We start from the raw sequence: 9,662 nt of genomic DNA on the forward strand, positions 1-9,662 counted from the left end.
AGCAGCAAAATTGTCAACATAGTGCCAATAATTGTCAAAACAGTGGAACTTGCTTATATCCACCACACTTGCCTTTGCCATGGTGTTTTCTGAAGAATAGAAGTTTTTTATTTTTTGATGAGCACCAATTTAAGATATTTTTCTTTTATGGTTTTTAATTTTTGTATTTTACGAAATATTTGCTGTGCTGGCTAGTTTTATGTCAACTTGGTACAAGCTAAAGTCATCTGAGAGGAGGGAGCCTCAATTAAGAAAATGCCTCCATAAGATCAGGTTGTAGGCAGGCCTGCAGTGCATTTTCTTAATTAGTTATTGATGGGGGAGAGCCCAGCCCATGGTGGGAGTTGCCAACCTGGGCTGGTGGTCCTGGGTTCTATAAGAAAGCAGGCTGAGCAAGCCAGGAGGAGCAAGCTAATAAGCAGCACCTCTCCATGGCCTCCTCATCAGCTTTTGTCTCTAGGTTTCAGCCCTACTTGAGTTCCTGTCCTGACTTCCTCCAATGATGAGCTGTGATAGGGAAGTGTATACCAAATAAACTGTTTCCTTCCTAACTTGTTTTTTAATTCGTTAAATTTATTTATTTATTCTATATCTTGACTGCAGTTTCCTCTCCCTCCTCTCCTCCTATTCATTCCCCCTACCTCCCCTCCTTCCATTCCTTCTCTTTTTCTATTCAGAAAGGGGCAGGGTATCAACAAAGAATGGCATATTGATGTGGGATTCCCCTTTGTACGCTGTGATTACTATTAATGAATAAAGAAACTGCTTTGGACCTATAGCAGGGTGGAACTTAGCTAGGCGGGGAAAACTAAACTGAATGCTGAGAGGAAGAAGGTGAAGTCAAGAAGAAACCACGGAGCCTCTGTTGGAGACAGATGTGCTGAAACTTTGCTGGTAGACCATGATTCTGTGGTGATGCGTAGATTCATAGATATGGGTTAAATTAAGATGTAAGAGTTAACCAATAAGAAACTAGAGCTAATGGACCAAGCAGTGATTTAATAAATACAGTTTCTGTGTGATTATTTCGGGTCTGAGCTGCCGGGTAGCTGGGAAACAAACTAACGGCCTCCCTATACCTACTACTGGTTGGTTTTGTGTATCAAATTGACACAAGCTAGAGTCATCAGAGGAAGGAGCCTCAGTTAAGGAAATGCATCCATGAGATCCAGCTGTAAGGCATTTTTCCATTAAGTATCAACAGTGGAGGGCCCAGCCCATTGTGGGTGGTACCATCTTTGGGCTGGTGGTCCTGGGTCCTATATGAAGGTGGGCTGAGCAAGCCGTGGGAAGCAAGACAATAAGAAGATCCCCTCCATAACCCCTGCATCAGTTCCTGCCTTTGGGATACAGCTCTGTTTGAGTTCCTATCCTGACTTCCTTCATTGATGAACAGCAATATTGAAATATAAGCCAAATTAACCCTTTCCTCCCTAACTTGCTTTTTGGCCATGGTTTTTTCATTGCGGCAATAGAAAACCTAATTAAAACACATATGAGGTAGGACTGAATTCCTCCTCTTGTATTAAGGCGGGGCAAGGCAATACAGTATGAAACCCAGCTTATTTTTTGGTTATGGTGTTTCATTACAGCAATAGAAACCCTAAGACACACACACACACATATATGTGTGTTAGGAATATGATATAAGGAATGATTGAGATTCACTTTTTTTTCTATATATGTAGGCAACTCTCAGCAGTATCTTATGAAATAATTACTCTCCTCATTAGATTCCCACGGCGTGGCCTTATGCATATGGGTCTATTTCTGGACCCTCGGTTCAGTCCTAATAGTCTGCATATCTATACTCACTGTGGCTTCATAGGAAGTACTAAAATCAGGCAGCATACACTCTCCAGTTTCAGTCTTCTTTTTCAGAAATGTTCTGCTAAGTTCCTTGAAAATTCACTTAAGATTTAAAACCTGCCTGACAATTTTGTAAGAAAACCCATTGACATTTTTAATGGAACCCAGTTGAATCAGCAGATAAATATGGAGAAATGGTAACAATATTGCATCTTCCAATTAATGAACATAATATGTCTCTTTAGCTTCTAAGTGTACTTTAATTTACCTAGTAATGTTTTATGCATTTCAGTGAAGAGGTTTAGTCGTGATTTGATGCTATTATTAATGATATTTACAAATAGCCATTTTTTTGACATGGACTTTCCTTTCTACCCATTTTCAGCGTCACACTGAGTTTTGCTTTTTGGCCTTTTAACGATCTAATTTTTCTATATAATTTGGGTTTAACCTGTTTTAAGGTAGAAGCTTAGCTACATTATTTTGGAACTTGCTTTCTTGAATTTCAAAGCTATGAATCTCTCAACCAGTGCTTTAGATGAGTGTGGCATATCTCACTACCTATGTTCTCCCAATCATTAAATATAAGGTATGCAACACCTTTGGGCGTGTTTATTTTATGTGAATGAATCAGGAATTTTTGAGGTGTTTAGTTTTAGCAGACATTTGTTAGATGTTTGTATGCTTTTGATTTCTACCTTCATCCTGTGGTCATCAGAACACACTGAGTTTCCTCACATGCTTCTGAGTGGTGCAGGGTATTGCATATAATTGATATATATATATGTGTGTGTGCGCATATATATGTATATGTTGGCTCACGATAGTGATGTTAGTCTTACAACTGTTGAGTACACTTGCTCTATCAGTTTGCTTGCTCTATGAATAACTAGGGGAGCAGTGTTGTACTCTCCAGCTTTAATTGTGAATTTATCTCTTTATTCTTTCACTCATATACACTCTTGCTTCTAGTATATTAAAATTGAGTTGTTGAGGATGACATCTTTCATCATCATGAAATATGCCTATTTGTCTTTGGAAATATTCCTTCTTCTGACACAAACATAAGCATTCCAGGTGTGTTCTGATTTGTTTTTTCTCCACATTCATTTTTGGGCCTCTTTAGTTTGGACTGATTTGCGATTTGGTCCGTAATAGGCAGCATATACTCTTAGGCGCTGCTATTTTGACTTGTCTGGCCATCTCTGCCTTTTAACTGGTCTGTTTCAGACAATTTGATCTTAATGTAATTATTGATAGAACTGGTTTTAAATCTGCCATCTTCCTGTTTGTTTTCTATTCAGAATTGTTTCCATCTGTTCTCTGTTCACATTTTTTTTTTTACCCTTTTCAGATTGGGTATTTTATAAAACAGTTTGACTCTTCCTAATTGAAATTCGATTTGAAAAGAAAACCTTCTTTGCTGGGGTCGGAGAGCTCCACTTATCTGTAGGTATAGAGATTTAGAACGCAGGTAGGAATATGCTGGTGTAGGAAAGTGGCGGGAGTAGGTCCTCTAGGGTCCACGACCTCACTAGCTAAGAGGAGTTGCATAGGTTTATAGTACCAGGCATGATTTCTTTCCAGTTGAATGGTTCTTCTGTTCAGTTAGATAGCTTTTGGAGCTGCCAAGATATAGGTGCCACTAAGGTACCTGTAGGGCTCTCTTGCTATGCTGGCCATTATTGTGGTTCCTTGGCGTCACAGGTGGGGAGGACTATTGATTGTCTTCCTCGCTCGGCAGCTGCATATCACTTACTTTTTCTAGTTTCAATCATCATCATCCAAAATATTGCATGGAAAATTTAAGAAAATTCATAACATTTAAATATCTTTCGTTATATTAATGCAATGTTCTGCTTATTACTTCTTCATGTATCTAATTAAAATATCAAACAGTATCATTGGCATGTATATGCAAAAGAGACACAGAATTACATAGGGTTCATTATTCTCCGTGGTTTGCAGACATTCTGGGGGTGGGGAGGTCATGGATTAAATCCTTCATAGGTAAATTGGAATTAATTTATAGTATTTGTAATTTATTATTTTTCAGTTTGCAGATTCTACCTTAATTATATCATTTCTAGGTCCATATCCTTTGACTGATTCTCTTTGTGGTTTTGGATTTTGGATTATGCTTTTCCAGCTCTTTGCATCCTTAACAATTATTTTTTTATTGAAAGCGAAACACTTTGAATTTACTTTGCTAAGCGTTTGACTGTGTTCTCTCCCTTTGAAGAGTGTTCAGTGTCTTTGACGAGCAGTTGCATTCCTTGGAGTTCAGATTGGCTTTGAGGTTTGTCTCACAGTCTTTCTCAGGGTAAGCCTGGAGTATATTTTATTCTAGGGCTTACTTGTCATAATACTAAGCTTCGGCACTTCTGATCTCTAAGGAATGTTCTGTGAACTTTGAGGTATGATGGATTTGATTGATGGGATCCCAAGTAATTTCCAGACCTGTTTTCTCTGAGAATTTCTTGGCTGATAGAATTCTGTTAATTGTGATCTCCAAGCACCATGGGACTTTACCCTATATAGGTACACAGCATTTACAAAAAGATTTGAGAGGATTTCATCAGTATTTCTGGGGCCTTTTATTCATATAGTACACATCTCTTCAGCATTCTGCATTCAGTGTCTTAGCTACCATACTGTTGTCAAACCCCAGTCTCTGTCTCCTTAACTTCACAAGTTCCTGGTGTTCACGTGGAAGGTTTCTTGTGCTACAATCGGGACACTGCCTCCTCCAGGCAGATAGTGAGAGTAAACATGGAATTTACCGTCATCTCCTTTTCCTTAGGGGATGTAATCCTGTCCTGTGTGTAGCCCAGTCTCTGAAAATGTCCTTTAATCTGTTTTATTTAGGTTTTGTTTATGTGGGAAGTGCAATTCCTGCAGCGACTCTTTGCTCCTAGATAGAAGCTGCAGTTTAGAAGAATGTTCATTAGCATGTGTGTTCGAGCTTAAACGACCCGATGTATGCATGCTCTGCTTCTACGCAGTTAATAGGATCAGACACATTGTCTTAGTCTGTTTGAGATTCCATAGCAAACTCCCACAGACTGGGTGCTCAAACAGCAGAGATTTATTTTCTCACAGTTCTAGAGGCTGGAAGTGTGAGATTCGGGAAAGGGCATGTCTGGGTTCTGGTGACAGATTGCTTCCTGGATTGTGGAGGACCATGTTTATTATATCTTTGCTTTGTGGGGGTGGAGTGGCCTAGAGGAGAAGAATTCTGTCCTGTGACTTCTTTGGTTGGGGCCTTATCCTCATCATGATATTCCTATCCTCATGTCCTCATGTAAACAAGATTACTGCCCAAAGATCACGTCTCCAAATGTTGCGACAAAGGGTACTAGGTTTTCAGTGCAGACATGGAGGGGACAGTTAAATCCCCAACACAGGTCCAATACCTTCATCACTCAGTGATGTTTTGAAACTGGTGTGTAACTATTCCTGTAAGATAGGTTTTAGTGTCAAAATGAAAGTTTCATTTTTCCCTTGTCACCCCTAAATTTGAGAATTACTGCATGTAGCAGAAAGCCCTTACTAATGAACTTCTGAACTAGGCTTTAATATGATGAAGTCATAATTGAGGTCAGGACTTCTTAAACCTTTTCCACTTGGGACCTCCCTTTTCCTGAGAAACGTTTGCACCATTCTAGATATATAAAATATATATATATGCCAGTCAAACATTTGTTGATAATAAGTCGTGAAGACATTTACTTTATGAATGAGGAAATAGTAAAGTGCTTGATTTGAAAGTATGGAAACCTGATATTAACTGCCAGTCATGGTGGCTTGTGGTTGTAAGCCTAGTGCTTGGGGAGGTGGGCACTGGTGGAGCACTGGGCCTCGCAGCCAGACAGTTAAGTCTTATCAGTAAGTTCTAGGTCAATAAAATATCCTGTTTCAAAAATAAGGTGGACAGAGACTGGGGAGATGGTTTAGCTGTTAAGAGCACTGGTTGTTCTTCCAAAGGACCCAGGTTTGATTCACAAACACCCATATGGCAGCTGACTGTCTGCAACTCCAATTCTAGGGGACCTGATGTTGTCTTTTGGCCTCTGCAAGCATCAGACATGCACACGGTGCACAGACATACAAGCAGGCAAACAGACCCACTATACACATTAAAAAGAAAAAAAAGGTGGGCAGTATATATCCAGGTTGACCCCTGGATTCCACACACATGCACACACATATGCAAATGCATCCGCCCATGTGCACCTACACACATGAAAACACAGGCATACACAATTTATTTTGTTTTTAAAATAAAAAAGTGGGCTGGTTGTTTCACATACATGTATATGTGTGCCCAGTGTCTGCAGAAGCCAGAGGAGGGCATTGGATCCCTTGGAACTGGAGTTAGAGATTGTTGGGAGTCACGATGTGGGTGCTGGGAACCAAGCCCAGGTCCTCTAGAAGAGCATCAAGGACTTTAACTTCTGAGCCATTTCTCTTGCCACAGAAATTTATTTTAAAGCAATTCTCAGGGCTGTCTGGATGGCTCTACTGTTGAAGATATTTGTGGCTGGGCCTGATCCTAGAATGTGCCTGCCTGGTGGACAGGGAGCTGATCCCTGGGATGTGCATGAGGAGAGGGAGCTGATCCCCACAGCTTGTCCTATGACTATCACACAAATGCCATGGTATGCCTCTTGACAAAAAAACAAACAAAGGACAACAACAACAACAACAACAAAAAACCCAAAGCAAAACAAAAAAAGAAACCCAACAACATTCAATTATTTGGTATACATTTAATTTGACTGCTTAGTAAAGAGAAAATTGCATACTCATGAGTTGGATATGTTTATTTTACATATGAATTAAATTGTGGTTGAATATTTGATACTGCAGGACAGTTATCAATATTTTTCAGAGTTGATGGATATTTAATTTTATAATCATTAATACTTAGAATACTGCTTTGCATAAATTTGTACTACAAATGGCAGAAGTATGTTTGGGCCAAATTCAGAAAAATTTGAAGACAATTCTGTCCTAATCCTAAATCAAAATTCACTTGGCAATTATTTATGAAACTCTAGTCAGCAACTCAAATAGTAGCTTTCAAAATCAAACACATTAACACAATCAACTCCAAAGATATTTATATGGTGAAATATGATGGTAGGAAAATATTAAAGGTCTCCTCTCCCTGTAATTAAACCATTCTGTCCCTATAAGAGCAGAAAACTGTGTGTGTGGACAGTGAAAACACTGCGGTTAATAACAGAATTATCTATTCAGGCAGCCGTTAGCACTGCATGGCATGACTGCATGTGCAAGTACATGCTGTGTGTTTAGAACCAAGGATGCAGTGAAGTGGCGAGATGCAATGCAGGCGATCACTGCTAGAGCAGTTTGCATTCATTCTGTGTTTGGTTTTGAATTCATGATTGATTATTGTGTGCTCAGAACCTTTTACCGCTGCCAAGTTTCTTTTGACACCTCCATTCAGTGATGTGGCCCCATATGTGGTCACGGCCCAGAGTTTATGAAGCTTGCACTAGGGACACACACCATGCTAAGTATAGGTGTGGGTGTTCTTGAATGACGTTTATGGTAGCCAGGAAATGAGCTCTCTCAGGCTTGAGGGTCAGGAGGTTTTAAGTTATTTGCTTGGTTTGTTGTGCCGAATCTTATCGTTATCCTCAGCATCAGAACCTCGGACAGCTCCCCCCTTGCTGACAATGTGCTGCAACCCTTTATTCATTCATTTATCCACCTAACACCTGTTTGTTTCACTGTCACACTTGGCATTTTAAAGAAATTCAAAATAAGTGAAGACTACCTATCGATCTTGTCGTTCTTTGGAGCTTATGACGTCTTTGGGAAAGCAAGACAAAGGCGAGTTTAAAAATAAGCATAACAATTTGTTATGTTGGTAATATCTTACAGTGTGAAAGCAAATTTTCATAACTTTTTTTTTTGGAGAAAAATACAAGACGACCAACCTACTCTTTTATAGATTGTCTGAGTGCTTTAGGGAAAGACAAATGATGGCTGTGGATTGATGTTAATGAGAGAAGACTTTTTAGAAGACATTTGGTGGAGAATTTTTTGGAAGATAAACATGGAATGAGCTGAAGAAGAGGTAAAGATCTTCCCTGAATAACATCGCCAGTCCACAGGCTGACCAAACCGTAGAAGAACCTGGACTTCAGGTTGTGACCGGATGGACAAAGGACCCATCATACACCTAGGTGCAGGTATGTGGACCTCCTGCAACAAATGAGAAAAAGAGTGGGGTTTTTTTTTGCAGTAAAGAGATGAAGGTTTTTGACCCATGTTTTCTGTTTCTTTCCCTCCTCTCTTCTACCAGCTGAGCTTATTTTAAAGATTTGCTTTTGACAGTAATAAGATTTAAAAATAAGCTTTATGCTTGCATTTTATTTTTCTAGCACATTATAAAATTGGTTCTTAAAACAAATGCAGGCAATCAAATTTTAGGACCATAACCACCGAGTCAATATGTTAAATTATAGACAGAACACCTTTAAACAAATGCATGCAATCAAATTTTAGGACCATAACCACTGAATCAATGTGTTAAATTAGAGACAGAACACCTTTCTTTCCCAGATCTGATTCTAGACACCGGGACGGTTGCAGAGCTCAGGGGTTGTTCGCTCACTCATTCACTAACAATTTCATGATTAGCAGGGCATGGCCAGAGCTGTTAGAGTTTTACAGACTGAGATGAATGTCTGAATGTGGGTCACTCTGTTTTTGTACTTACCGGAGAGTTTATTAGCGCCTGGGGATTGGGTTAGGGACAAGAAAGAAGGAAGTAGGTTGGAAGTAGGGTCCTTTGTGGGGCTATGGCAGCCTGTGCTCCCACATCACAGAGCTCCATACTGACATCCTAGACATCTTTCCAGGGAGATTTCTTGGTTGGGAACAGTGTTTCTTTTTCTAGACTGTTGAAACAGTCATTTAAATCGGTAATTGGGGCTCAAGTAGAAAGGATGGAGAGCAAGCATTGAGAGATGTCACTTTCTTACGCGGTTTCTGGATAAATCCCAGCTATGTGAGGGAGGTATAAAAAATACAAATCAATTATTCCATCAGCAGGTGGGAAGCTCTTACAGCAGAAGTCTTTTTGGGTACAGGAAGAACACGCTGTGCCATGTGGCCCCAACACAGAGTTGAATGCAGCCTTACTAATAAAAGAGGACCTGAGTTTCCATTCTGTTTTACAATGACCAGTTGAGGTCTAGAGTGTTCTATTTATTTTTAAAGATAAGCATTTCAGGTAGTCTAACAGTTAATCTTCACTGTCAATTTGACAGGTTTTGGAATCACCTAGGAGACATACTTCTGTGAGCGCGTCTCCAGAGATGGTTAACTGAAAAGAGAAGCCCAGCCCTGAATGCGGGCATTGCGATCTCATGGATCAGAGCACCAACCCAAATGAAAAGCAGGGAGAAGGAAGGAGCCCGCTGAACACCGGCATCCATCTCTTTCTGTTTCCCGATGAACTCTATCTACAAATGAGACGAACATACACCCTTCTTCCTTAGTTTGTGGGTTTTTTTTTTTTTTTTTTTTTTTTTTTTTTTTTTTTTTTTTTTTTTTTTTTTTTTTTTTTTTTTTTTTTTTTTGTCATGTGTTTGGTAACAGCAAAGAGACAAAGTTACCAGTCCAGGGAGATGTAGACGCATTGTTATCTTGAAACTTTTACAGAGTGCATGGGGACAAGAACAACTGGGAAGTGTGTGACGTGTGACATATGCCGTGGGTGATAGATGCTGCTCTTGCAGGAGAGGACTCAGAGGGCAGGGACACTCTATTTAAATACCAAGCTGGATAGACACGGACTTAAAAGTTGAAAT

At 39.7% G+C, this 9,662-nt stretch overlaps 1 long non-coding RNA gene across 1 annotated transcript in view; it reads left to right on the forward strand.

The window, feature by feature from the left end:
* Nucleotides 1-9,394, forward strand: part of LOC126497248 (uncharacterized) — a 55,509-nt gene extending 46,115 nt beyond the window's left edge. Inside the window, exons 2-3 of the long non-coding RNA XR_007590549.1 lie at nt 7,796-8,036; nt 9,120-9,394. This is a non-coding gene — a long non-coding RNA (uncharacterized lncRNA). The remainder of the gene's footprint in view (nt 1-7,795; nt 8,037-9,119) is intronic.
* Nucleotides 9,395-9,662: the final 268 nt, after the last annotated feature.

The sequence above is a fragment of the Alexandromys fortis genome, unplaced genomic scaffold, assembly GCF_014885135.2.
Source record: "Alexandromys fortis isolate MF-2015 unplaced genomic scaffold, M_Fortis_MF-2015_v1.1 scaffold_21, whole genome shotgun sequence".
Classification (NCBI taxonomy): Eukaryota; Metazoa; Chordata; class Mammalia; order Rodentia; family Cricetidae; genus Alexandromys; species Alexandromys fortis.